Here is a 26,569-nt window from a genome sequence, read left to right on the forward strand (position 1 = left end):
TTGGTAGATTGATACATACTCCACGCTCTCTCTCTCTTTCACTAGTGTGGCAGGGCTCTGGGAAGGTGGGGCTCCAGGACGTTATCTGTCCAGGGAAGTCAGGTTGGCATCATGGTAGCATCTGCAACTTAGTGGCTGAAAAAGCATTAAGATATAAAGCAAAACAAATTTGTAAATAATCCGAACCCAAAGGCAAGAATATAGTAGATGAGATTTAGGGTCTCCATTTTGGAGAAAGCTAGTAGGTTTATTTTAGGCCTATGACTTTACTTGTTTTTGCCTGAGCCTGACAGCAAACATGCAAGTGGACCAAAGGTATTGTTTGTGGAGATGGTATCAGAGTTGGAAACAGGACTAGAAAGGTGGATCAGGGAAGAGAATAGCTCCCAAGTATGGGAAAAGTATCTAAATATTGCTAACTGTAAACCCCATCAATTTGATCTGGGGCCCATATTCATCGTAGGTATCTGCATAACCTCTGCATACCCATAGGTCTAAGCTTGCATTCTGTGGTCATGGCTAGGAACATTCTAGGCTGCACTAATTTCAGAGCCCATCTTCCTCAAGTGGCAGAGTATGTTGCCCAACCTCCCTTCAGAGAATGGGACTGTCCCTACAATTGTTGATCCACACTGAGGGTGATGTCCTATAGAGGCCCACAAAGGGGTCCATTATGTTGTTCCTAATGGAGATGACCAGTGACAGTGGAGGGAGGTATCTATTAGAGGTCTGGGCCCATCATGTCTGTGTGAAAATTCCAGGACTCCATGACTAGGGCCCCAGGTGATGGGGTGGGCTGGTAGTGACCAAAGAGCCAGCACTAAAGTAAAGTCCCTTGCCCTTAACTAGTTTTTGTAGTCCTTTCTTTGTCTCACAAGGTTAGCCCTGGAGTGATTGAGGGAAATGAAATAAGTAGTAGATGAGGAGGGTATCTAGGTCTAAGGAGAAACTATTTGATCAGGTACTTTATGGTGTCTTTTTAGGTCTTTCTATTTGCTTGCTGCACTTATTGACTCACTGCAAACTATTATGCATTTTTGCTTTAAGGTATATGTTTTCCCCTAACTTATGTGTACATAAGCCCTATCTCATGGGCCCTGATCTATATCTAGGTTTTGAGGCTTTTTTTATTTTTATTTATTTAAGAAAGGAGACATTAACAAAACCATAGGATAGGAGGGGTACAACTCCACACAATTCCCGCCACCCAATCTCCATATCCCATCCCCTCCCCAACAGCTTTCCCATTCTCTATCTCTCTGGGAGTATGGACCCAGGGTCGTTATGGGTTGCAGAAGGTGGAAGGTCTGGCTTCTGTAATTGCTTCCCTGCTGAACATGGGCGTTGACCTGGTTGATCCATACTCCCAGTCTGCCTCTCTCTTTTCCTAGTAGGGTGGGTCTCTGGGGAAGTGGAGCTTCAGGACACAATGGTGGGGTCTTCAGTCCAGGAAAGCCTGGCCGGCATCCTGATGGCATCTGGAACCTGGTGGCTGAAAAGAGAGTTAACATACAAAGCCAAACAAATTGTTGAACAATCATGGACCCAAAGGTTGAAATAGTGGAGAGGAAGTGTTGGGGGGGGGGGTACTCACTGCAAACTCTAGTGAACTTCTGCTTTCAGGTATATATTTTGCCCTAGTCTATGGATACATGTGAACATATGCTCTATCTCACAGGACCTGGTCTATATCTAGGTTTTGGGACTTTGTTAGGAAGTGTGGGATGGAATTAGAAAATACTATGAAAGGAAAGGTCTCATCCGAGTAATGAAGCTGAAGTGTTGTCATTCCACACCTGAAGTCTCTGGACACAGTCTGAGCTGAAGCATGTTGGTTTTGAGGCTCTGTTAGGAAGTGTACCACCCTAAATGGAATTAAGGAGTCCTATGAGGTAGGAGAGGTCTCACCAGAGACCTCTGGACACAGTCCGAAGTGAAACATGTTGATGTGGTACTGGTTGCATTTTATGGGCCTCTCTAGGACCTTGCCGTCACCATAAAGGAGCAAAAATACTACTATAGCCACAGGCCCTTTGAAACATAACTAAAATATGCCTACTAGCTATCTACAAAATGGAGGACCCCATCCCCCAACTCTTCATCGGCACTATTCCAACCCTTAGGTCCATGACTGGACAACAATTTGTTTGGCTTTTGTATGTTAACTCTCTTTTCAACCACCAGGTTCCAGATGCTACCATGATGCCAACCAGACTTCCCTGGACAGACAACCCCACCAATGTGTCTTGTAGGTCCGCTTCCCCAAACCCCTTCCCCACTAGGGAAAGAGAAAGAGGCTGGGAGTATGGATCGACCTGTCAATGCCCATGTTCAGTGGGGAAGCAATTACAGAAGCCAGACCTTCCACCTTCTGCATCCCACAATGACCTTGGGCCCATACTCCTAGAGGGTTAAATAGAAAAGCTATCAGGGAAGGGGATGGGATACGGAGATCTGGTGGTGGGAATTATGTGGCGTTGTGCCCCTCTTATCCTATGGTTTAGTCAATGTTTCCTTTTTATAAATAAATTTTTAAAAAAGAAATACCTAATATACTTTCAAGAGTAAAAATGTACATCTATTCCCCTCTTAAAGGAGCTAATGTCATGTAAAGAATAAGAGTTTCAATCATCGTGGCCTGGGTTTGAATTCTAATAAAGTCCGTAATCTCTCTGGCAAAATGGGGGTAATAGCACCAACCCTACATGACTGTTAACAGAATTAAGTGTGATTATATATGTAGAAAAAAAAAAGAAAGAAAGAAAAAGGAGCAATGGTAGGGACTACCCCCAGTTTCCAAGTAGGCTGGGCCTACTGTGCCACTCAAAGAAGACTGGTCCTGAAATGAGTGCAGCCTAGAATGTTCCCAGCTGTGACAATGGACTGCAAGCTCAGACTGATGAGGACTTGGAGGTTATATAGGCTCATGGGCTAAATATGAATATACATGGCTCTTGGGTCAGACTGACGTGGTAAACAGTTAACTGCATTTATATATTTTCTTCAAGTTTGGGAGCTACTCTCTGCCCTAGTCCAACTTTCTAGTTCTATTCTCAACTCTGACACCATCTTCTAAGACAATTTTTCTAGACCACCCCCATTTTAGCTATGAAGCTCAAACAAAAATTACTAAAATCATGGGCCCCTAGGAACATAAAAATAGACTTCATAGCTTCTTTCCACCCTAAATTCCCTATTATCATCTGTTCTATTCTTACTTTTTGGTTTCTGCTTATGTGACCTCATCAATGTGGACTGGAACCTCACCTCTCCAGATCCGTAACACACTAGGGAAAGACAGAAGCAGGCTGGGGGTATGGATCAACCTGCCAAATGTCCATGTCAGCAAAAAAGCAGCTACAGAAGACAGAACTCCCACCTTCTAAACTCAAAAAAGAAATTTGGCAAAGGGTTGGAATTTTAGGGAAGAGGCTGAAATGTTGGGGCTCTGAACCCCAATTCCATAAGGACCCAGCAAGAGAAGAGGGGGAAAAGGAAGGACATTTGAAAGTAGTAATGAGTGTGGGTGTGACTTAGAAAGGAAGAGAAAGCAGGATCATAGGAAAAATGAGGGGGAAATATATAGAGAAAAAAATATACCCATGGGAGAATTACAGCAGTTTTCAGTGGAGGAAATGGGGACACAGAACTCTGGTGGTGGGAACGGTGTGTAATTATACCCCTGTTAATCTGGTGGTTTTATAAATCAATATTAAATCACTAATAAAAAACTGTTCAAAATAAAAGTTACATTTTAACAAAGAATGGGATTGTTATAACTTGTTTTCAGAAGAAAGTTGTGCTTTGGAAAGAACTGGTATTCGGAAATATTTTCATCGTATGATTTTGTAGTTAAAATTAATTCAAAAGAGAGTTACTTTCTCTAGACAGATCAGAATCCTAGCAACGAGGACTCAAGAACAGTTCCTGGTAGAGAAATGTCAGCTAGAGGTGCCTCGCAGGACCACTACATTTCCTCTAAGGCTGTCCTGAGAGAGTGTGCTAGCAGAAGTCCACACTCTGCAGAGGATGTCAACTCCAATCAGGGCTATCTGCGATAATACGGGCTAGGTGCCTCTTGAGGAGCAGAGTCTAAAAATGTGTTTCTCAGTCTGGCACACAGAATCAAGTGAATTTCCTGGGGCAAAACTCTGGAAGCTCTTCTACCAGGGCCCCCACACTGGGCCCACTGTCAAGTCAACATTTATGATGAGAAAAACAGCCGCTGAGAACAAGAGGCATCTTGCAAATAGAAAGAGACAAGAATAGCCCCACTGGGTTACAGTATCCTGTGAGGCCCAGCCCCGCCTGCCTCAACCAAGCACAGCCTGGCACTCCCCTGAATAAGGGTGGAACTAAGGTGGGGAGACTGAAAGGAAGTTAAGGAAGCAATTAGAATAAAACAAACAGAATTTCAGACCAGGAGATTCTAAACAGACTGTCAGACACATTTGTTTGCTATCATTACTGCCAGGCAACAAGGCAGTTCTTTTCCCATGTTGTGTATCAACCAAGGCTGGTGATCAGACACCAGGAAAGGGTGGGTTTTTGGTTTTGGGTGGTATTTTTTTCTGTTAAATTACACAAAACTTTTCTTCAGTCCTTTAAAGTAATAGTTCCAGGCCCAGCCCTTTCAGCTAGCTCAAAGGAACGGAAAGGGATTTGAGTTTCCTGTTTAGTAGTTAAAACCACTGATTTCTGACCCCTTTGAAAGTATAGACAGCAATTCCTTTAAATAAGAAAAAAAAAAAATCACTGAAAAACAAATACTTTGGGGGCTTAGAGGTGGCTAAAGAACATAAGTCTCCTTGATGACAGGCATAGGCCCTTACTCTAAACTCCTGTTTACTTGAATAGGATCGGGCATGAAGTTCTTTGGCATGAAGCAGAATCTCTCAAACATGGGCCTCTTCCTCTCACTGGGTGGAGCAACCACTAAGTAAGCATGTGTCCTGGAAGGTGCACAGATCAATGAGACACAGATGTTTACCTGCCTACCCATCACAGCATCTGGGAACTAGCTAGGTTTTGGCATCTGAAATTCAGAGACATGCTGAGTTTAGAACTTTAATATATTAACTACTTGAACTTAGAATTACTTACTCTCTCTTAAGCTTCCAAATCTTTTACATATGTGAATGGAAATCATGCCTGTTTTAGTGGTGTTAATAACAGTAAGGAAAGCAAGGGAAAGGAAGTGCTGAGTAAAAAGGTCAAATCCCACTGGCCCTTTTAGGAGGTTGGAAAAGAAATGGAAAAGCTAGTTCTAATATACTTGGTCCTTTAAAAAAAATGGCAACTTGGTTTTTCCATTTTTCTATTATAACAGGATACAGTAAGTTTGTACTCTAATGCTGAGCCACCGCTCAGCCAAAAAACAGACATTTTTTTCCCTTTTCTTTTCTTTTTTTGCCTCCAGAGTTATTGCTGGGTCTCAGTGCCTGCACTGCACTGCAAATCCACTACTCCTGGAGGTCATTTTTTTTATTGGATAGGACAGAAAGAAATTGAAAGAGGAGAGAAAAAGAGAGGGAGAGAGAAAGATAGATACATGAAGACCTGCTTCACCATTTGTGAAGAAACTTCCCCTGCAGGAGGGGAGCTGAGGAGTTGAAACCAGGATCCTAGAGCAGGTCCTTGAGCTTCGTACTATGTGCGCTTAACCCAGTGTGCTACCACACATATCCCTTCACTAATTTTCATTATTGGGGAAACTAATGGTTTGCAGTCAACAGTAAAACACAGTAGTTTGTACATGTGAAACTTTTCTGACTCATCTCACTTAACATGATTCCTTCAAGCTCCATCCAAGATGAAGTGAAGAAGTGAATTCAACATTTTTAATAGCTAAGTAGTATTACATTGTGTATATAGACCACAACTTGCTCAGCCACTCATCCATTGTTAGACACCTGGGTTGTTTCCAGGTTTTGGCTACTACAAATTGTGCTACTATGAACATAGGTGTACACAAACCTTTTTGGATGGGTGTGTTTGGTTCCTTAGCCTGTATCTCCAAGAGAGGAATTGCAGGATCATAGGGTATGTCCATTTCTAGCCTTCTGAGAGTTCTCCAGACTGCTATCTGCATGGGTTGAACCAATTTACATTCCCATGAGCAGTGCAGGAGGTTCCTTTGCTCCCACAACCTCCCTAGCACTTGCTACTATTGCTTTTGATGTATGACTTTCTCACAGGAGTGAAGTGGTACCTCAGTGTTGTCTTTATTTGCATTTCTCTGACAATCAATGACTTGGAGCATTTTTTTCATGTTTGTCGGCCTTTTGAATCTCTTCTTTGGTGAATATTCTGTTCATTTCCTCTCTCCGCTTTTGGATTGGGTCATTTGTTTCCTTGCTGCTGAGTTTGGTGAGCTCTTTATATATTTTGGTTATTAGCCTCTTGTCTGATATATGGCATGTAAAGATCTTCTCCCAATCTGTAAGGTGTTTTTTTGTTTTTGTTTTTTAGTGAGCAAAACAAGCAAAAGCACTATTTAATCACCTGTGAAATTCTTTTTGGTTTTTGCTCTTATATAGTTTCAGGGATTGAAACCAGGTTCTGATACATGTTAGGTACATGCTGTACTGCTGAGCCATCTCCCTAGTCCTGGCACAGAGGTTCTTTTGTTTGTTTGTTTTGTTTTTTAAGTCAAGATTCACAGGGGGCTGAGAGGTGGTACACCCAATTGAGTCCACACTTTACCAAGTGCAAAGACTCGGGTTTGAGCCCCAATTCCCATGTATGGGGGAGGGAAGAGAGAGTGCACTTAATGAGCAATGAAGCAACTCAGCAGGTGTCTGTCTCTCCCCTCTCAATTTCCCTCTGTCCTGTCAAATAAAATAGAAGAAAAAGAAAAAAGGAAAGAAAGAAAGGAGGGGAAAAGGAAGGGATGGATGAGTGTGGTCAGAAGAAGTGGTGGATTCACAGTGCTGGGAATATGACATAACCCTGGGTCAATAAAAATTAATTTAAAAATTCAGGTATATTCACAAAGCTGTACAACTATCACTGCTATCTAATTGCAGTGCATGATCATAACCCAAAAAGAAAACTGGAAACTGTATTAACTACCTTCACCTTCCATTTCCCCTGCCCCTGACAAACAGTATCTAAAAACTTTCTATCTCCATGGATTTACTCAGGGCTCTATATAGTGTCAATACATAAAATAGTTAAAATCATTTACCATTTTTTATTAGACACAGAGATAAATTGAGAGGGGGGTAGAGAGGGAGAGACAGAGAGACACCTGCAGCACTGCTTCAATACTTGTGAGGCTTTCTCCCTGCAGGTGGGGACTGGGGACTTGAACCTGGATCCTTGCACGCTGTAACATGTGCGCTTAACCAGGCCCCTATAATCATTTACCTTGGGCCCTATAATCACTTACCTTTAAAGTATTTTTAACCATCTCAGTGAGAACATGGCATACAAGATAGGGAGAACTACAGAGGAAGATCAGTAAGACACCGTATATTGGGATACTAGCTAAACACCCAACTTTAACAGATTGAACTTTTTTCTTGTTTTTACATTTCAAGTTTTAGTAAGTACATGTAATAAGGTTCAGTATTATAAATATGCTTCTTCACTGAATTAACTACAGGCTTGATATGATTTGACATTCTTTTAATTTCTTTTTAAATTTTTTTTAATTATCTTTATTTATTGGATAGAGACAGCCAGAAATAGAGAGGGAAGGGGTGATAGAGAGGGAGAGAGACAGAGAGACACCTACAGCCCTGCTTCACTACCCGCAAAGCTTCCCCCCTACAGGTAGGAACCAGGGACTTGAATCCAGGACCTTGTACATTGTAATAGGTGCACTCAACCAGGTGCACCACCACCCAGCCCCTGATTTGACATTCTTCATCCGAGGGTCAGGGCATCCCTTTTAAAAATTATTTATTTATTTATTGGATAGAAACAGAGAGAAGTGGTCCAGGAGGTGGCGCAGTGATAAAGCTTTGGACTCTCAAGCATGAGGTCCTGAGTTCGATCCCCGGCAGCACATGTGCCAGAGTGATGTCTGGTTCTCTCTCTCCTCCTATCTTTCTCATAAATAAATAAAATCTTAAAATAGAAAGAGAGAGAGAGAAACAGAGAGAAAGGGGAAGATAGAAAGGGACAGCAACAGAGACACACCTACAGCACCACTTCACCGCTCATAAAGACTTCCCCCTGCAAGTGGGATGGGGGTTTGAACCCAGGTCCTTGTGCACTGTAATATGTGCGCTTAACCAGGTACACCACCAGCGGGCCCCCTCAGGCCATCCGTTTTCTTTTCTCTATCCATGGTTAGGCCTGGTAGAATGTTCTGTTTTCAAAGTAAACTACAGGCTCCATTTCAAAGAGCTGGAACCCTAGCAAATTAATACCGGATCCCGTCTGGGTTTCACCCTTAAGGAAGCACATGGAGAAAGTGGGAAGAGTGACAATAAAGAACAGTGAAAATGAGGAAAACTTCCAGAATTAGAACCTGAGTGCTACTTAAAGAAATTGAACATTTAGCTAAGGGAAGATGAGAGGGGGAATTTCTTCCATTATCTCTGCAATAAGAGCAAGAGGAAACAGACCTATATGGAAATGAGAGAGACTTAACTATAATGGATGAATTTTCTAACAGTTATCCACTACACCAGAACACAGGTCACCAGGAAAGACTAGAAAAGAACAAAGCCATGTGTATGTGCCTATGGGATACAAAACACACACACACACACACACACACACACACACACACACACACACACACGTCTAAAACTCTGAGATGGGTAAACAGACACTTGTGCTGCCTAAGGACAGAGAAGGGTTCCTACAGTCCTCCTCCTATGACTATGGTTGGTCTCAATGCACTCTCACATTCCCTAAACAGATGGAAGGAGGGGCAGGGAAAGGACTAACTATAAGGGAGGAAATATCTGCTGTGTGGAGTCATGAAATTCCAAGGGCATGGGAGCATACACTGATGCAAATGATGTAAGGAACAAAGGAACAACAAAAACCCAAGGTGGCGAGAGGCCCTAGTGCCACATTTTCCTGCTGTAAAACAAGATTCTGATGTCTAACCCACTTAATGACCAGATCTCTCAAACTCACTTTTCTTTTAATTAATTAATTAATTATTAGAGAGGGGAGATGGAGCTCGAGAGGGAAAGAGACAGACACCTGCAGCCCTGCTTCACCACTCGTGAAGGTTTCCCCCTGCAGGTGGGGACCAGGGGCTTGAACCCAGGTCCTTGTGCACTGTGGTATGTGCACTTAACCAAGTGCACTACCACCTGGCCCCCTCAAATTCACTTTTATATGGACCTACATGAAACTAGTTGCTTTCAGTGACAGAACTATGAAGTGGAAGAGGAAAAGATTCTACAAGACCTACTTTCCTATGGTCTCGAGTCCTACTGGTGGTTAGTGAAAAGAACGCAGACTTCAGAGCCAGAGAAGCCTTGGATCCAGCCCTTATTAGGACTGTAACCTTGAGCAAGTCACTCCTAAACGTCTGGGTCTCATCAATAAAAAGGAGAAGCATAATGTCTATTCTACAAAGTCCTGCTCCAGAAGGATGTTGTAGCAAGTGAATGTATACACATAAAAACACCAAACCTAGCCCCTAAGAAGTGTGTGATGAATGTTTCTCTCCTTTCATATACCGCCACAGGTTCTTGAGATTTAACACAGGAGCTGGGGTCAGAAAGCAGCTCATATAGACTTGACTTCAGTAAGATCCTAATACCATGGGTGGGGAAGCAGTGGTATGATGTCTCTTATCTCCATCTCTCTTATTTCTGCTTCTCCCTCTCTCTTATCTCTCTCAGATTATGAACTTTTCTTTAAATCTGGGCCTGGCATGCCACTTCACAGCATCTCACATAGGTTATCAGTTAATCCCTTCATGTTGCATACAAATAAAGAAAATAGGAAGTGTGTCTGGGAGGGCTAGGCTGTCCAAACAAAGTTTCCTTAAACTCTCTCCTAAACTAGAACAGTTAAACAATGTACACCTCTTTTGTGACACATATGAAACATTATATAAATGACTAGCTATAACTGCCATCTTACAATTTCCAGTTTATTTTAGTGAACCACCTCAGTCTCATCTATAAATCTTCTAGTTTCAATATAGTGATTATGGGCAGAGAATGTTTTGAATAGCCAGGAAAAGAGCTCAACTGGTAAAGTAAGAGACTAGCATGACTGAGGCCCCAGGCTTGATCCCTGGTGCCTCATATACTTGAGTGATCTCTGATCCCCAACCCCTCTATTATTTTCAGATTTAGCAGGAAACCTTTTCTAATCTTCTGTACTGGTGGCAAAGGACTTATATTGATAGTCTGTGGTATTCCCCATTGGTTTCATATGTCTTTTGTAATGAAAGGGCATTATCATAACCAATGCCCACCTGAACCTGGAAACAAAAATCAGCATTTGTTCTTCTTATATGTATTAACTTGCATTTATCTTTTTTCATTTTCATTTTCAGCAACTCATAGTGGGTTGTTTTCATAGGCTGATGGTTTTGAGAGGATTCTAAGTTCAAGTATTTCAACCCCCATAGTGTTTCTGTTCTATATTTGAACTGAAAACAATTCAACTATTAAGGACAGTCTGCCAAAACTAATCTCTAACTCCAGTGTCAGCCTGCCTGAACTAACTGAGAGTGACATGTCAGTCTTCTACTGAGTATGGGGCTTGTCTGATTATGGGCATACCCTATTCTTTACCCTACTGAAGTACACATATTTTCCATGCTTCACTCTATGGAAAGCAAGGAGGAAGTACAGGATGTTGAGAGCTGGCAGCATCTGTGTTCCCACTGGCTGCATGTTTATGTTGGCGTCTACTGTTAAAACTCTTTGCCACAGACTACATAGCCCTATCCTGCTCTTGGTTCAGAAGAAAACATTGCAGTTTAAGCCACAAGTCCACCCTACACAAGTAATTTATCCAGTTCACATAGTTTCTAAGTTAAGGTCAGAATTTAAACTCACAGATTTTGATTCTAAGTTCTGAAGTTCTCTAAAGCATATTCAGTTGGAAAATCTGTCTCTTTGAAGAGCTGTTAGAACTGATGAAACTCTCTTAGGTTATTCAATTTCCTTAACTCTGATTTCATAATTAGAAACTACCTAATATTAAGGAAGGCAATACACTGTCTAAGCTTCCATGATTATCTATTCTGTTTATTAATAATAATTCAAAATACAGTCCATTGATTAGTTTCCTCTGAGTTGTGTAAATCACTTCAACTGAACTTAGTCACCCTTTAAGTGAATAGATAAAATTAAATTTGTAACTTTATGACTTATGACTGACAGAGGGTTACTAAGGGAATGTTCTCTGCAACCCATCCTGAAAGCAGCCTTCCCAGTTCACTACCAAATGGATGATTTTCATTTCATAACCTGTGAAAAAAACTAATCAAAAGCAAGAAGCATCTTAAAATCTCTTCTTTCTTTCTTTCTTTCTCAACTTCTGCATGTCACCATTTTTGAAAACCTAAGTTGAAGTCACCAGTCCTACCTGCAGGAGAGAAGCTTCACAAGCAGTGGAGCAGAGCTGCAGGTGTCTTTCCTCTCTGCCTCTCTGCCTCTGTCTCTCTCTCTCTCCCTGCCACTTTGTCTCTCACTCTCTATATAATAAAGAGATAGGAAGGAAGGGAGGGAGGGAGGGAGGGAGGGAGGGAGGGAGGGAGAGAGGGAGGGAGGAAGGAAGAAAGGATGGAAGGAAAGGAGGAAAAGGTAAGAGGGAAGATGGTCATCAGGAATAGCATAGTCATGCAGGCACCAGGCACCAGCAATAACACTGGTAGAAAAAAAATTATATCTATATATATATCCCCAATGGCCAACCACTTATTTGATGAATGTCTCACTCTTGTTGACACTTTTCCCCCAATTTTCTTTTTTGAGACGAGAGAAATAGAGAAGGAGGGGGTGAGAAAGGAGGAACACCTGCACACTGTTCCACTGCTTGTGAAGCTCTCCCCCATGCAGGTGGGCAACAGGGGCTTGAACTCAGTTCCTTATGCATGGTAACAGATGAACTCTACCAGGTATATATCACTGTCCAGCTGAACTTCTTAAAAGTTTCTCAGCTCTCCATCTTTATAGCCGCTGGCACCAAACAACCCTTTAAGTCATATTTAAAACTATTATTTTGTCCACATCAAGAGTTCACTTCAAAAATAAAAAAATAAAAAGAGTTCACTTCACATAAGAAACGTTGTGTGGAACAGGACGGTACAGGTTGGAGGTGCAGCTCACTATTAGAATCCATGTACTTCCTTCTCCACCCCCCAAAGCATGGCATAAGCAAACAATTATATAGTGGGGTCCACAGTTAGGTTAACCAAATTCAGTTCTTAGGTTCTGACACTTCTTCTATAGTATGTTTTTGAATATCTTCTCACCTCTCCAGTTTTAGGTTTGTTATTGCCAAGTGAGATAAGCTCACCTCACAGAAAAGTTTGTGACTGTTGATACATGCCCTCATTAAACAACAAAAAATAAACAAAGACCCATCAATGTCCTTTCTCCACCAGTTCTTTCAAGTTTCTTGAATGTGGTGTGGTTTTATATTTGTCACTATCCTTTATACCTGTTGTCTTCAACCATCCTCACAGAAATGTTAAGTAAAGCAGAAAGCCTAGAATAATTGGGCTTCACATTGCATATATGAACTAGAGTTTGACAAATCTGTTCTTCCCCTCTGTGACAGTTGTCCAGAACTGAGTTTTCTTCTAGTGAGCATATTAATATGTTTAACCTATATGCATATATTCATATAACTCTAAGGACTAGGTTTAGAAATAGTGTTATGTAAAAAGACAATGTTACTTTAAAAAGTCATAAGAGAGAAACTGCAACCAAAGAAATCTTATAAAAGAGCCACAAGCATATACATGCTAGAAAGATTTTGAATACAATGTATGCCAAAACACAACAGCAGGACACCAGTGAGTCTGTATTCTCTCTAGAAACAGAACATAGCTGGATCAGAATTACCCGCCTACCCACCCCTATCAAACAAAACAAAATCATCTGTCTTCAACTACTATGATGTCTTTGGACAGACCTCTGATCCTTTGAACTTAAGAGTTGCATTGTCTGTGAAATGAGGGGGTTGAGTAAGGTCTCTTAAAAGGGTGAACATTCCATGAGTCCATATTCTCAAGAGAATAAATAGATGCTTTGTACATTAACTGAACATTTCTGACTCAGGCCTCCCTCTCACATTTTAAAACTTCCTATTTATCTGTATAAATTTTTTCTGCCCATTGTCAGTACTGACATAACTGATAATCCCTTGCTTAAGATATGAAGATTTAAAATAAATGACTCCACCCATAAATGGGAAGAGGGTGAACAGAATATTTATGGAGAGATCCAAAAGGCAAACAAACATGAAAAAAATGCTCCAAGTCATTGATTGTCATACATCAACAGTAACAACAAATGCTGGAACGGCTGTCGGAGCAAAGGAACCCTCCTATACTGCTCGTGAGAATGTAAATTGGTCCAACCCAAGTGGAGAGCAGTCTGGAGAACTCTCAGAAGGCTAGAAGTGAGCCTTCCCTATGGCCCTGCAATTCCTCTCCTAGAGATATATCCTAAGGAACAAAACACACCCATCCAAAACGATTTGTGTATACCTATGGTCGTAGCAGCACAATTTGTAGTAGCCAAAACCTGGAAGCAACCCAGGTGTCCAACAACAGATGAGTGGCTGAGCAAGTTGTGGTCTATATACACAATGGAATACTACTTAGCTTTTTAAAAATGATGAATTCACCTTCTTCACCTCATCTTGGATGGAGCTTGAAGGAATCATGTTAAGTGAGATGACTCAGAAACAGAAGGATGAATACGGGATGATCTCACTCATAGACAGAAGTTGAAAAAGAAGAATAGAAGGGAAAACACAAAGGAGGACTAGGACTGGAGTTAGTGTAATGTACCAAAGGAAAGGACTTGGGAGGTGTGGGAATGGAAGGGAGGGCTCATGTCCCAGTGCACAGTGGTGGAGGAGGAGCTGGGGGGGGGTTGAATGTTTTGCAGAAAACTGAGAAAAATTTTATTAGTGATTTAATAATGATTGACAAGATTGTGGGATAAGAAGGGTATAATTCCATACAATTCCCATTTAAAAAACTGAGAAATTTACACATGTACCAACAATTATATTTACTATAAACCATTAATCATCCCCCCATAGAAAAAGAAAGGTATGAAAGCTTAAATCTCTTTCACACATTCTGGTGTTAAACCTTCTTTCCTGGCCAATGTAAAAGCCTCAAGCACACTTTAAAATATGGCATTAAAGAATAATCTCACAGACAAAAAAAAAAAAAAGTTGTGCTATACTGAAGCAGTCAATGATAGTAATGTATTAAAAATGCATTTTAAAAAAATGTGTTTTGAAAAAAAGGTTAGGGTGGGAGTAGATAGCATAGCGGTTATGCAAACAAATTGTCATGCCTGAGGCTCCGAAATCCCAGGTTCAACCCCCCTGCACCACCAATAAGCCAGAGCTGAGCAGTGCTCTGGTTAATTTAAAGAGAGAGAGACAGAGAGAAAGAGAGGTGAGTGGGGAGTCTAGTGTTCAAAAACAAGTGCTATGTCTTGGAATTTTGTGGTATGTCCACATGAAAGAATACTGTTTCTCCATAATTACCAATCAGCAAATATTTAATGAGCAGCTGCAGCCCAGACCTTGCTAGGTATGTACCAAGAACAGAGCAAGTTGCCTCTACCCTGAAAATACTTAGAATTTAGCCAATTAGAAAAATGGGGGGGGGGGGGAAGAAGTAAACACGAAACAACATTATGCTACTATAATACATTATGGATATTAAAGGTGTGGTGAGTAAATACAGACGAAACTGCAGAGAAGGAGCATTCTAGATGGGCTGATTATAGCACAAGGCTTTCCTTGGTTGGAAGTAAAGTTAAAGAAACCAAGAAGATTTAGCACCACCTCAGTACAATCTTATCTACAGCCCTATCCCTTTCCTGCAGGGAAACGTCCCAAGATAATAAATCCATAAGAAATAAACAGTAGTCCTTAGACTTTTGCAACACATAATAACAAAAGCAGTAATGTCTCAGATCTTTCACAGTTTGATACCACCACCTCAGGACATTGTCACACAAGTATTATCCACAATTTATAAGTGAAGACAGAGCATAGCCAAAGATAGAGTCAGCTCTAGAAGTTAATGTCGTGGTCCAGGAGGTGGCACAGTGGTGAAGCTTTGGACTCTCAAGCATGAGGTTGCGAGTTCGATCCCCGGCAGCACATGTGCCAGAGTGATGTCTGGTTCTTTCTCTCTCCTCCTATCTTTCTCATAAATAAATAAAATCTTTAAAAAAAAAAAAAAGTTAAATGTCAATAAGTCCCTGCCTCTCTTTTCAGAGACCGACTTTCACTTGAAATGAGCACAAGCACTGTCTATTGTGCACACATCTGAACACGAGGCATCTTACAACCCCTCTCCACTCGTCTTCCCTTACTGCTGGGGGTGTTGAGAGTGTAGGATTCCTAAGAGCACTGAACAGTAAATCTGAAAGCAGAACTTGTTGGTTTTTAAACAAGGACCAACCAGTTGGACCACAGAGTGGGTGTTTCCATGAAAATTCCACCACTTTCAAGTTGTTCCATCAACAAAACCCAGCCAGGATGGCGTGGCGTGGTGTGGCGTGGCATGGCGTGGCGTGGCGTGGCGTGGCGTGGCGTGGCGTGGTGTGGCGTGGCGTGGCATCTCTCTCCCTCCCTCCCTTCCTTCCTTCCTACCAGCCTTTGATTAGGTCTAAAGAGAAGGACTCAATTAGCATCGTGAAAACACAGAGCAGATTTCAGAAAGGAAAGGTCAGCTGTAAGCCTAGCATTTGCTATCAGCCATCTGCCAAGCAGGAAGTGCTACTCAGATCTATTTTTAAACATCTTCCCTAGGCTTCAGCTCCTGGGAGAATGAAGAAGCCAGGCTGATTCCAAGACAAACATTCAATTGCTACCTTTCTATACACATTTCTAAATAGTGTCTAGATATTCAAGACCAACTTATAGTGGCCCAGCTATTATTATAAGGTAATCTTTACAGGCCATGGTTGGAGATCTTTCCTCAGGTAAATTACCCAAAATTGTTTAGAATAGCTTGTCTTTAAAAAGAAAAAAACTTTAAAAAAAAAAAAAAACTATAACCATGTTCCACGTGTTTGCTCTGGTTGCAAGTGCCAGGAAAGAGAATCCAAGAAATGGGAGCTTATTTCCATAAGCACGTGTTTGTTCTCCCAAAACAGAGACACTAGAGAAGCTAACTGTGCAAACTTCCCGGTCACTTCCACTTTTTTTTTTTTTAAAGCACATCTATCACTTCAGAAACTTAAATTAAAACCAGCTTAGCTGGCAGTAACTCACGTATTGCTCAGGATATAGGCTGGCTAGGGACAGTATAGTTTGCAGGGTAGGACACGTTTCTTGCCATGCAGATGGCCCTGTACCACATAAGAGGTGCTATGGTATTAGAGAATACTACAGTGCCTAGTCTTCACATTCATATTCATATTCCCCCCCCCCACGCCTTTCTCTCTCTGAATGAAAAAGCAGACCAAGGGAGAGAGAAGGGGGAGGAGCCCAAGAGCAACGAAATTGCAAGTTCATGGGGTCCCAACTCAGGGGCTGGGGTGGGTGAGGAGTGGGGTGGGTGGTAGGGAGGATATAGATCTGCTAAGGAAAAGTATTGTAGTCTGATTTTATCTCATTTCCCAGAGACCCTGGTCTGTTGTATGGATAGTTCACACAGACGCAAGAATACAATAATTTCTCACAGTGGTATAGTCACATGGTTTTAAAATGACCACTTCTCAATACTTAGAAACTTATAAAATGAGGGACCAGGCGATGGCACACCTGGTTGAGTGCACATGTTACAATGCACAAGGACCCAGATTTGAACCCCTGGTCCCCACCTGCAGGGGGAAAGCAAGTGGTGAGTGGTGAAGCAAGGCTGCAGGTATCTCTCTCTCTTTCTCCCTCTTTATCTCCCCCTTCCTTCTTGATTTATGGCTGTCCGTATCCAATAAATAAATATAGTTTTATAAATTTTTAAAAAAAGAAAAAAGAAACATAAAAGGGCATTACCCATTCTTCCAGATAGACCAGTTTTCTCTCAAGACATATACACTCTTATTTTAATCAGTCTTTTATTGTCATTGGTTCCAAATGCATCCATTCTCAGCTATAAGCCTTGGGCATCTTTGAGAAAGTAAAATCAGCTTTTCAGCAGAAGAAGGAGAAGGAGAAAGAGGAGGAGAACATTTTGTCCACTTCTTCCCTCTCCTGACTCGCAGCAGCACTTCTGTCTCAGTTCCACCCAGCCTGTGGAATGAAACATGCCTGTGAAGTCTGGGAAGGGAGTCTGGCACAGTCATGGCAGATTTTGCAGAAATGGAGTCTGGCTCTGAAGGCCCCTGAATTCTCCCAGCCCACATATTAAACACAGAGTTTCCTTGTCTCTTGACACTTACAAACTTGCAGCCTCCAATTTCATCCTAAGGTAAAGCCTCAGCATATGTAGCATCGTGCCTCAGCCAAGTGGAGTTGCATCTGCCAAGAAAGTGGGCAGATTATGGGGCCAGGGAGCTGGCCAACACCCAGGGGCTGGATTTTGTCAAAACATAGTACTGGGGAGCTGAGGACCCACAGTGCCTTGACAAAGGGATAAAAGGGTCTGCTGAGAGCAAAGCTATCTATCTCTGCACCCTCCTTCTTCCCTCCTCTTAGGAGCTTATCTGTCACTGAGTAGGCACTGGGGAAACTAAGCTGAAAGGACACCTTGGCTGTGGGATCTCTGCCTGAGAATGTGAAATAAGAGACTGAGAATTTGGGGCAACTTAACACCAGCAGAAGCCCAGTCAGAGAGCTAGGGAGGAAAGGACTAAACAGACTGCCATGTGCTTCACAGGAGATACAACTCCCCTGAGATGTGGGCTGAAATCCTTCCTGGTGGCATGGAACTCGGCGCTAGTGAGCTAGGGCATGTCCACGGGAAAAGCAAAAGGCCACTGTGACTGCTCAGAGTCACTCCCCCTGGCCCAGTTGGACCACAAAAAGGTTGAAAATGGGAGTAAAAGTAGCATTTCTCTTGTTGAGTTGTTATCAAGATTAATTAGGGCTTCTGAGCCCTGCTGACTCTTTGAGATCATCTTGCCTAGTATCAGGAGCAAAGGGAGTTAGTAAATAGCTTAAGAAAGAATAACTCTTCTTCTGCCCCTGCTGAGGATCACCTGCATTCTTCTTCAGGAGCCAGAAAATCCTATTTTTAAAAAAGTGGGCGTGGTCTGGGAGGTGGTACAGTGGGTAAACTTCGGACTCTCAAGCATGAGGTGCTGAGTTCAATCCCCAGCAGCACATGTACCAGAGTGATGTCTGGTTCTTTCTCTCTCTCCTATCATTTTTTCATGAATAAATAAAATCTTTATTTAAAAAAGTGGGGGTGGCAATGCAAGATAGCTCTCCTGGGCGGGTGCTTGCTCTGCTATGGGTACAACTCAATTCTAGCCCCCACTGCACTGGGGAGAAGTTTCTGTGCTCTGATGTCTTTCCCTCTCCCTGAAAAAGTCAGCCTGGAGTGGTCAAGCCAAAAAGATATATAATAATAATAAGTCACACACTACACACATGGACAGAAATACAGAGAGGCTTATTTGGTCCAAGACTCCAGTAACAAATAAAGTATCTGAAAATTTCTGAGTCGGGTGAACAGTCTTGAAAGGACCAAGAGAGTGGATTAGGCTAGGCTTCATTACTAATTCAAAGCAAGAAATAGGCCCTGTGGTGGAGCACTTCCATCATGAGCAAGAAGTCAATCCTAAACTTCAATTCAGGGTGGCCAGGTGGTGGCACACCTGGTTGAGCGCATGTTACAATGTGCAAGGACCCGAGTTTGAGCCCCTGGTCCCCATCTGCAGAGGGAAAGCTTGTCTTCCCTTGAATTCTGACTGTCTGTATTCAATAAATAAAGAATAAAAAAATATTTAAAAAAATAAAGATTGAAAAAATAAGCTCCAATTCTAGTTCCATCATTTCCTAGCTGGGACCCCTTGATCAACTTAATTTGTATAAACCTCACTTTATTCACTTGAAAAGTGCACATACAAGTCACATGGCACAGCACATATCAATAAAGTTTACTCATTAAAATAATGACTACTGCAACCATTAGAAAAATCTCTAAAGAACTTTTTCTTTTTCAAACAAATGTTAGTCAAAAACATCCTTTGGGCCTTCATGGAATTTTTTTAAGTGGTATGGGTTAGATGTTACACAGAACATAATGGAAGTTAGTATGTGTAGCTACTTTCCAAATACTGAGGACACCCGTCCTAAAACTGTGACTCTCAGATACTAGCACTAATTGGCTCAGAATCTCACAGTGGGAGGGGAAAGGTTTCTTGTTAAAAATAAAATCCCTGCAGCCCAGAAAGTGGTGCAATGGATAAAAGCCTTGGCCTCTCCAGCATGAGGTCCTGAGTTGATCCCCCAGCATTGCACATACCAGAATGATACGCTGGTTCTCTCTCTCATGAGAAGAAGGAAAGGGAGGAAAGAACAGCAGGTCCACAGTAGGGCTGGAACTAGCCTGAGATAATTCACAGCATATAAAGAGGCAATCACTTTGCAGTGTTGCCCTTGCTTGTATAGCCCCTGAAAATGAAGCTTTCTATAAACTATGTATCCTGTAAGGGCTCTGATTCCCAGCCACACCCAGACCTACAGAATAGCTATCTCTGGAGGCTGAATCTGGGGAATGACTTTTTTTTTTCTTTTTTGGTCCCAGTTCATTCCCATGTACTGTCAGATTTGGGAGTTACTGCCCAAGAATTCTCATTTTCTAATGCCAATTTCTTTTACTTTTTTTCTTTTTAAAATATTTATTATTAATATTTATTTATTCCCTTTTGTTGCCCTTGTTGTTTTATTGTTGTAGTTATTATTGTTGTTATTGATGTTGTTGTTGGATAGGACAGAGAGAAATGGAGAGAGGAGAGGAAGACAGAGAGGGGGAGAAAAAGAGAGACACCTGCAGACCTGCTTTACCGCCTGTGAAATGACTCCCCTGCAGGTGGGGAGCCAGGGGCTCAACTGGGATCCTTCTGCCGGTCCTTGCACTTTGTGCCATGTGCGCTTAACCCGCTGAGCTACCACCCTAGTAAAAGACTCCTTCTTTTACTTTTTTTATATGGCAGAAGGGAATGAATCACATGCATGATACCATGGAGTGACCTCCTAGATTTCATTATTTATTTACAAAGAGGGAGAGACATAGAGAGGAGAAAGACACCACAGCATCACTATGCTATCTACAGAGCTCCCCTGGTGCTGTCCATTGTGTTCCCTTTTGGTGCAGGGAAAGGGGGATGTGCAACCATGGGTCTCATAAATCACAAGGCATGTGCTCTACTGGGTGAGCTATCTTTCATTCCATTAATGACAATTTCAACCACTTTCAGTCCAACCTTTAAATATATTAAAAGCACAGAAGCCACTTATTTACTCCTTTTACTTTGCCCTTTCCCAAACCTCATGGCTACACTATAAGCAATCAAAATTGTGCAACTTGGTTCCTTCTTTAATAGAAAACTCATAAATGTGGGGTTGCAACTGCCAGCTTATGATGACTCAGAAAGCCTCAAGAAGCCAGCAGGGTCATGCGAGAGGAGTAACTGGCCAAGTAAATCAGAGAACTCAGACCCCAGGGAAGTTTGAAGGTCCTCTTCTCAGAGTCCTGAGTGCCTGGTGCTTGCCAATGATTTGTCTGGTTGCTGTTTAGCTCAAGGCATCACCAGGGAGGGACTGAATCTAGTTATTAATTATAGTCACTGGTTTAATTATGGGTTTTTATTAACTTTATACAATATCAACATTTCTTATTGGTATACAATTTATGGAAGCTGGAGGGAAGCCGATTTTTCCAAATTAGACCATGTTCAATTTCAATCAAATGCTGTTTCTTCCTTTCTTAACACCTTCTGCAGCTCCCTACAGCACACCAAATTGAGTTGAAACTCCCTAGCTGGGCCTTCTGAGACCCGCACAATCCACTCCTGCTGACTTGCTTACTTCCCTTTTACATGACCTCTTCAGCTCTTATGTCTAAGTCCCTGGTGTTTCTTTGCCCCTGCTCCATATGGACTCTTCTCACTCACTCGATTATCTTGTTCTTTGCCCCCATAGTATCCTGAGCAATGCCCCTAAGCCTGTGTTGCACCATATTTTATAATAGCTTACCTGTATGTCTTCTGCATCAGAGCATAAGCTACTTATAGTGGTCCGGGAGGTGGCGCAATGGATCAAGCATTGGACTCTCAAGCATGAGGTCTTGAGTTTGATCCCCGGCAGCACATGTACCAAAGTGATGTCTGGTTCTTTCTCTCTCTCCTATCTTTCTCATAAATCAATAAATAAAAAATCTTTAAAAAATAAGCTACTTAGAACAGGTAATATTGTGTGTGTGTGTGTGTGTGTGTGTTCAATTCTATATATCTAGTGCCTTATATAGTACTTCACAATATGTGCTGAATGATCAGGAAATTGAAGTGACTTGCCCAATGCCACAGTGACCAGTCATTGCCACTGTCAGGTCTAGAGCAAAGATAGCTTGGCCCTTCATTCAGGGCTTTAAAAAGAATGCTGTCGACACTCCACAGGAGGTTTCCACATTGTCTTCCCATTGGAGTGATGAGACTGTATGAAGCTATATTCACCACCTTGCTTGATCACTTTATAATCTCTAACGGGAACCTGTGGGTGGCTAGGTGGCGGAGGTTGCAGTTTGGCCAGTTCAGTGGAATTCTCTGTGCAGCTACCTGACACCAGAGTGTCATTACACTTTGTCAATGAGTACAGTGTCAATGAGTACTCCTACCCTATCCATACCAAACAGAACTATTATGCTGACATGGGATTCTGTTTGAAAGCACAGAACCCATTTCTCCAATACCCATTTCACACAGACACTGACTCTCCTATAAAAATGCAGAAGCACCAAGTTAGGACTGTTGCCTATTTTGTAAGTAAAATTTAACTGTTACTCTTTAGGGCTGAGTGGTTTAGACCATACAATCATCCAAGACTAAAAATAAATTTCTTGCCTTTACAGGAAAAGTTAAAAAAAAAAAAATAGCCCTTTCTTAACTTTCTTGGGTTTGATCTAACCCAAGGAACAGAAAATAGAGACTCCAAACAACTCCTCCCTTCTACCAAGGGACTCTGCTCTTGCTCTAGAAGTCAGTGGACCAACTGGCTTTTGCATGATGTCATCTTTTTTAGCCCTGGTTACAAGCCTAGGATCCAGGAGATCTTGTCTGTCAGACACACAGGGACCTGAAACACCTAGTACATGGTCTGGCATGTACTACATAAAATGTTGCTCATAAATAACAAACAAAGGCATGAGAAGTCAGCCATTCTATGCCTTTAACAGCAGTCCCTCCAGCTTCCTGTCAGTTTCAAGGTGACCGGTCAGTCACACTTGTGGCTTGCAGCAGCCTGGTGACCCAGATTTGTCAGACCTTCTCTTATCAGCTTTCCTTCTCCTTGTGTATTTATCCAGCACCTACCCCCACAGTGACTAGGGCAGACTGGTCTGTTTTTATAGAAACAAACTGGGAGGAACTCTCCTCTCTTACAGGTAAACTTAGTTTTAGTACCCACCTTACCCCCTCCTTTTCTCTTTCCTGCTGAGGGGAAGATCAAGAAATATGGGAACTCTTTTAAAGGATTTCTAAGAAATTTTTTTTTTTTTGCTCCTAAGTCCTAGATTCAATCCCTACACTGTCATCAACCAGAACTGAGCAGTACTATGGTTTTAAAAAAAAAAGGGGGGGTCAGGCAGTAGCACAGCAGGTTAAGTGCATGTGGCACCAAGCGCAAGGACCGGTCTAAGGATCCCGGTTCGAGCACCGGGCTCCTCACCTATAGGGGAGTCGCTTCACAGGCAGTGAAGCAGGTCTACAAGTGTTTATCTTTCTCTCCCCCTCTCTGTCTTCCCCTCCTCTCTCCACCCTAACAACAATGACATCAATAACAACAATAATAACTACAACAACAATAAAAAACAACAAGGGCAACAAAAGGGAAAATATTTAAAAAAAAAAAAAAAAAAAGGTTTTGTTGCTTCCTTAGGTTTGCTGATTCAAGATGTCTGGAGTAAAACTTAAAGAACACCCTAGAACCCAATCTGTCATTTGGAACACTGGGCATGGAGAGTTTGGGGAGGAAGGGGTTTACAGCTATGGGCACAGCACAGTAAGCAGAGTGGCTAACTCTCTGGAAGGTGAGAGGCTTGATCCTGAGAACAGAAACTCCTCTATATATCAGAGAAGAGGGGCCTCATTCACTGACCATCACAAGTAGCAAAAGTACAGCTGGTGATTTTAAACTGGGCTGAACTAGCTTGAATTGACACTGTAGGGAAGGGTACAAAGAACTGTACACATTTAGGCATCTCATGAAAATCAGGCAGATTGTATGGAAAGCAATATGGAAATGTTGGCTTTTCAGTCACCTCTGGAAACTCTGGGTATCAGGCTCAGGATGGACATGCCCACTACTACCACCAGCTGTTCCTTCAGATTTGCCACTAACCAAAGTGTGCTGAGTACAAGTTTGGTAAAGGCAAGGCCTATGTCTGTCTGCTACTGCATCCTCAATTTCTAACAAGTAAAAGGAGATCACTAATGTGGTGTGGAACAAACAACAGACAGAGGAGGATTTACTCTAATCTTTTGTTTTGGCAAATAATTGTTTTTCTGTTCTCTCATTTATTTTATTGGAAAGTTATGGTTACAGAAAGTGCTCCTGGAGGACCACTAACAAGGAAAAGGAGTCCTTACACACGCAAAGATAAATTTTCCTTTTGATAATCATGCTGTCCCTTTAATGACCCAAAGGTGTCATGGAGAGAGAGCCAGTGCCACCTGCTCTGCATCTTGACATCACTGTGGTCTGGAGGGGAAGGAATCTAGAATGATTAGAGGTTGTTGTCGTTGTTGTTTTAGTAGCAGCTGGTGGCGCCATCTCCTCTCCTCCCCCCCTCCCCCCCCCCAGCTGAGTCACACTATCCAGCCACCAGTAATAGGCAAGGGAAAGTAAGGAAGCAGAGAGCTAATGCTCTCTTGGATTGGCATTCCTGACCCAACAGATAATGCTCTCACTCATCAGGTTAACCCTTCAGGAGCTAGCTGGGGGAGTGCTTTAGAAAGAAAAGCAGCAGGGATTTTTTTTTTTTTTTTAAATAAAGAAAAAGGCTCCTTTCAAAAGAACTTTCTCCTATCTCCACAGTGAAGCATCACCATAGAGTGTACCCCACTGATATGCAATTCCCAGTTACTGCACCAACAGCTGGTCTCAGAATACTCTTCCAGATGTCTGGACTGTTGCTGACAGAAGAGTTGAGGTCTCTGTGACTGACTAGTGTGTGAATTGGAGGGGGAAAAAAATCACCACTTAGCATACTAGAAGAGAACCCCGCCCCCAGATTTTTTCATTTAAATTCTGGAGAGCTTCACAGTTGCTTGCAGGTAAGGCCTCCCTGAGAGTTGCAGCTGTTATTTAATTAACTCCAGAGACTTGTTAGTCCCTTTGGAATTATAAAGAACAAGAGACTCAGTGATTATAGAGGACTCAGAAGACCACTGAGAACAACTGAATAGCTTTAAAAAAAAAAAAAGGCACTAGATAAGACTCTGCAAAAAAGAAAGTAGAGCTGGGAAGCTCACACACCAAGCACACCCTTGTTGTGTGTGAAGCCCTGGGTGAGAGTGGCAGATGTCCCTCCCCCTCTAAGGGGAAAAAAAAAATCCTGAATAAAAAATTGGGTCTGGGAGGCTGCTTAGCAATGTCACACATGCATGTGAAACTTGTTTCATTCCCTGTGTCATATTAAAATAATAATAACATAATAAGCATATGCCAACTGTGTCATTGGTATGAGGATCTGGGTGTTTGACTACCATTTTCATTGATTCTGCTTAATGAGAACTCACAGATAACAACTATTAGCACTTATTTACCATGTCAGCCACTATAGTGAGAACTTTATATTGATTGCTTCATTTAATTTCCACAGAAGCCGGGAAGGTATCTAATATTAAAAATTTTACCAATATCCCCACAAAAGTATTCAGCCAGAGGTTATTCTGCTTGTATAAAAAAATTGCCAAAGGAGTTTCCTGCAAGCAGGGTTGTGACTTAGGACTTAAAAAGAGAAAGAGAGAGGAGAGAGAGTTAAAATAAATTTTCAAAAGTAGTATGAATTTCAAGCTATGATAAAAAGGGTACAGATGGGACAGAAGTAGAAGCCCAGGTTCACTCCCCTGCACCACCATAAACCAGAGCTGATCAGTGCTCTGGTTTAAAGAAAAAAAAAAAGGGTACAGATGGGTGGGGGTAGATAGCATAATGGTTATGCAAAGAGACTCTCATGCCTGAGGCTCCAAAGTCCCAGGTTCAGTCCCCTGTACCACCACAAGCCAGAGCTGAGCAGTGCTCTGGTTAGAAAATTTTAAAGATACAGAAGTATATAGATTTGAATCCTATCTGGTTTCATGGTAAGATATAATATTAAGTTATTTAATCCCCACACCTTGAAGGGATATTGTGAATGGTGTGAATGGAAAAAGAAAAATGTCTAGGTGTCCCTAGTATATAGTATTTTATATTTTATATTATTAATATTTTATTTATTAATATTTATTTATTTAATAAATATTTGTTTATTAATAATTTTATATTATTGATAGTTTGTATTATGTATTTATATAAAATATCAATGTTATATATAAATATATATTTATATTTTAATAATAGTATTCCCCCCCAATCTGCAAGGGGGGAAGCTTCACCAGTTTTGAAGCAGTAATGCAGGTGTCTCTCTCTCCCTATCTCCCCCTTTCCTCTGATTTCTATCAAATAAATAAATAAAACATTTCTCTAAAAAATAGTAGTAACGTGGGTTTTTTTTATTTCTTTATTGGGGAATTAATGTTTTACATTCAACAGTAAATACAATAGTTTGTACATGCAAAACATTTCCCAGTTTTCCATATAACAATACAACCCCCATTAGGTCCTCTGTCATCCTTCATGGACCTGTATTCTCCCCACCCACCGACCCCCACCCCAGAGTCTTTTACTTTGGTGCAATACGCCAATTCCAGTTCAGGTTCCACTTGTGTTTTCTTTTCTGATCTTGTCTTTCAACTTCTGCCTGAGAGTGAGATCATCCCATATTCATCCTTCTGTTTCTGACTTATTTCACTTAACATGAATTTTTCAAGGTCCATCCAAGATTGGCTGAAAACGGTGAAGTCACCATTTTTTACAGCTGAGCAGTATTCCATTGTGTATATACCACAACTTGCTCAGCCACTCATCTGTTGTTGGACACCTGGGTTGCTTCCAGGTTTTGGCTATTACAAATTGTGCTGCCAAGAACATATGTGTACACAGATCTTTTTGGATGGGTGTGTTGGGTTCCTTAGGATATATCCCCAGGAGAGGA

General features: G+C 41.7%; 1 protein-coding gene across 1 annotated transcript in view; it reads right to left on the reverse strand.

Moving 5' to 3' along the window:
- YPEL2 (yippee like 2) overlaps positions 1–26,569 on the reverse strand; it is a 71,035-nt gene that overhangs the window by 16,465 nt on the left and 28,001 nt on the right. The window lies entirely within an intron of this gene.

The sequence above is a fragment of the Erinaceus europaeus genome, chromosome 12 (genome assembly GCF_950295315.1).
Source record: "Erinaceus europaeus chromosome 12, mEriEur2.1, whole genome shotgun sequence".
NCBI lineage: Eukaryota > Metazoa > Chordata > Mammalia > Eulipotyphla > Erinaceidae > Erinaceus > Erinaceus europaeus.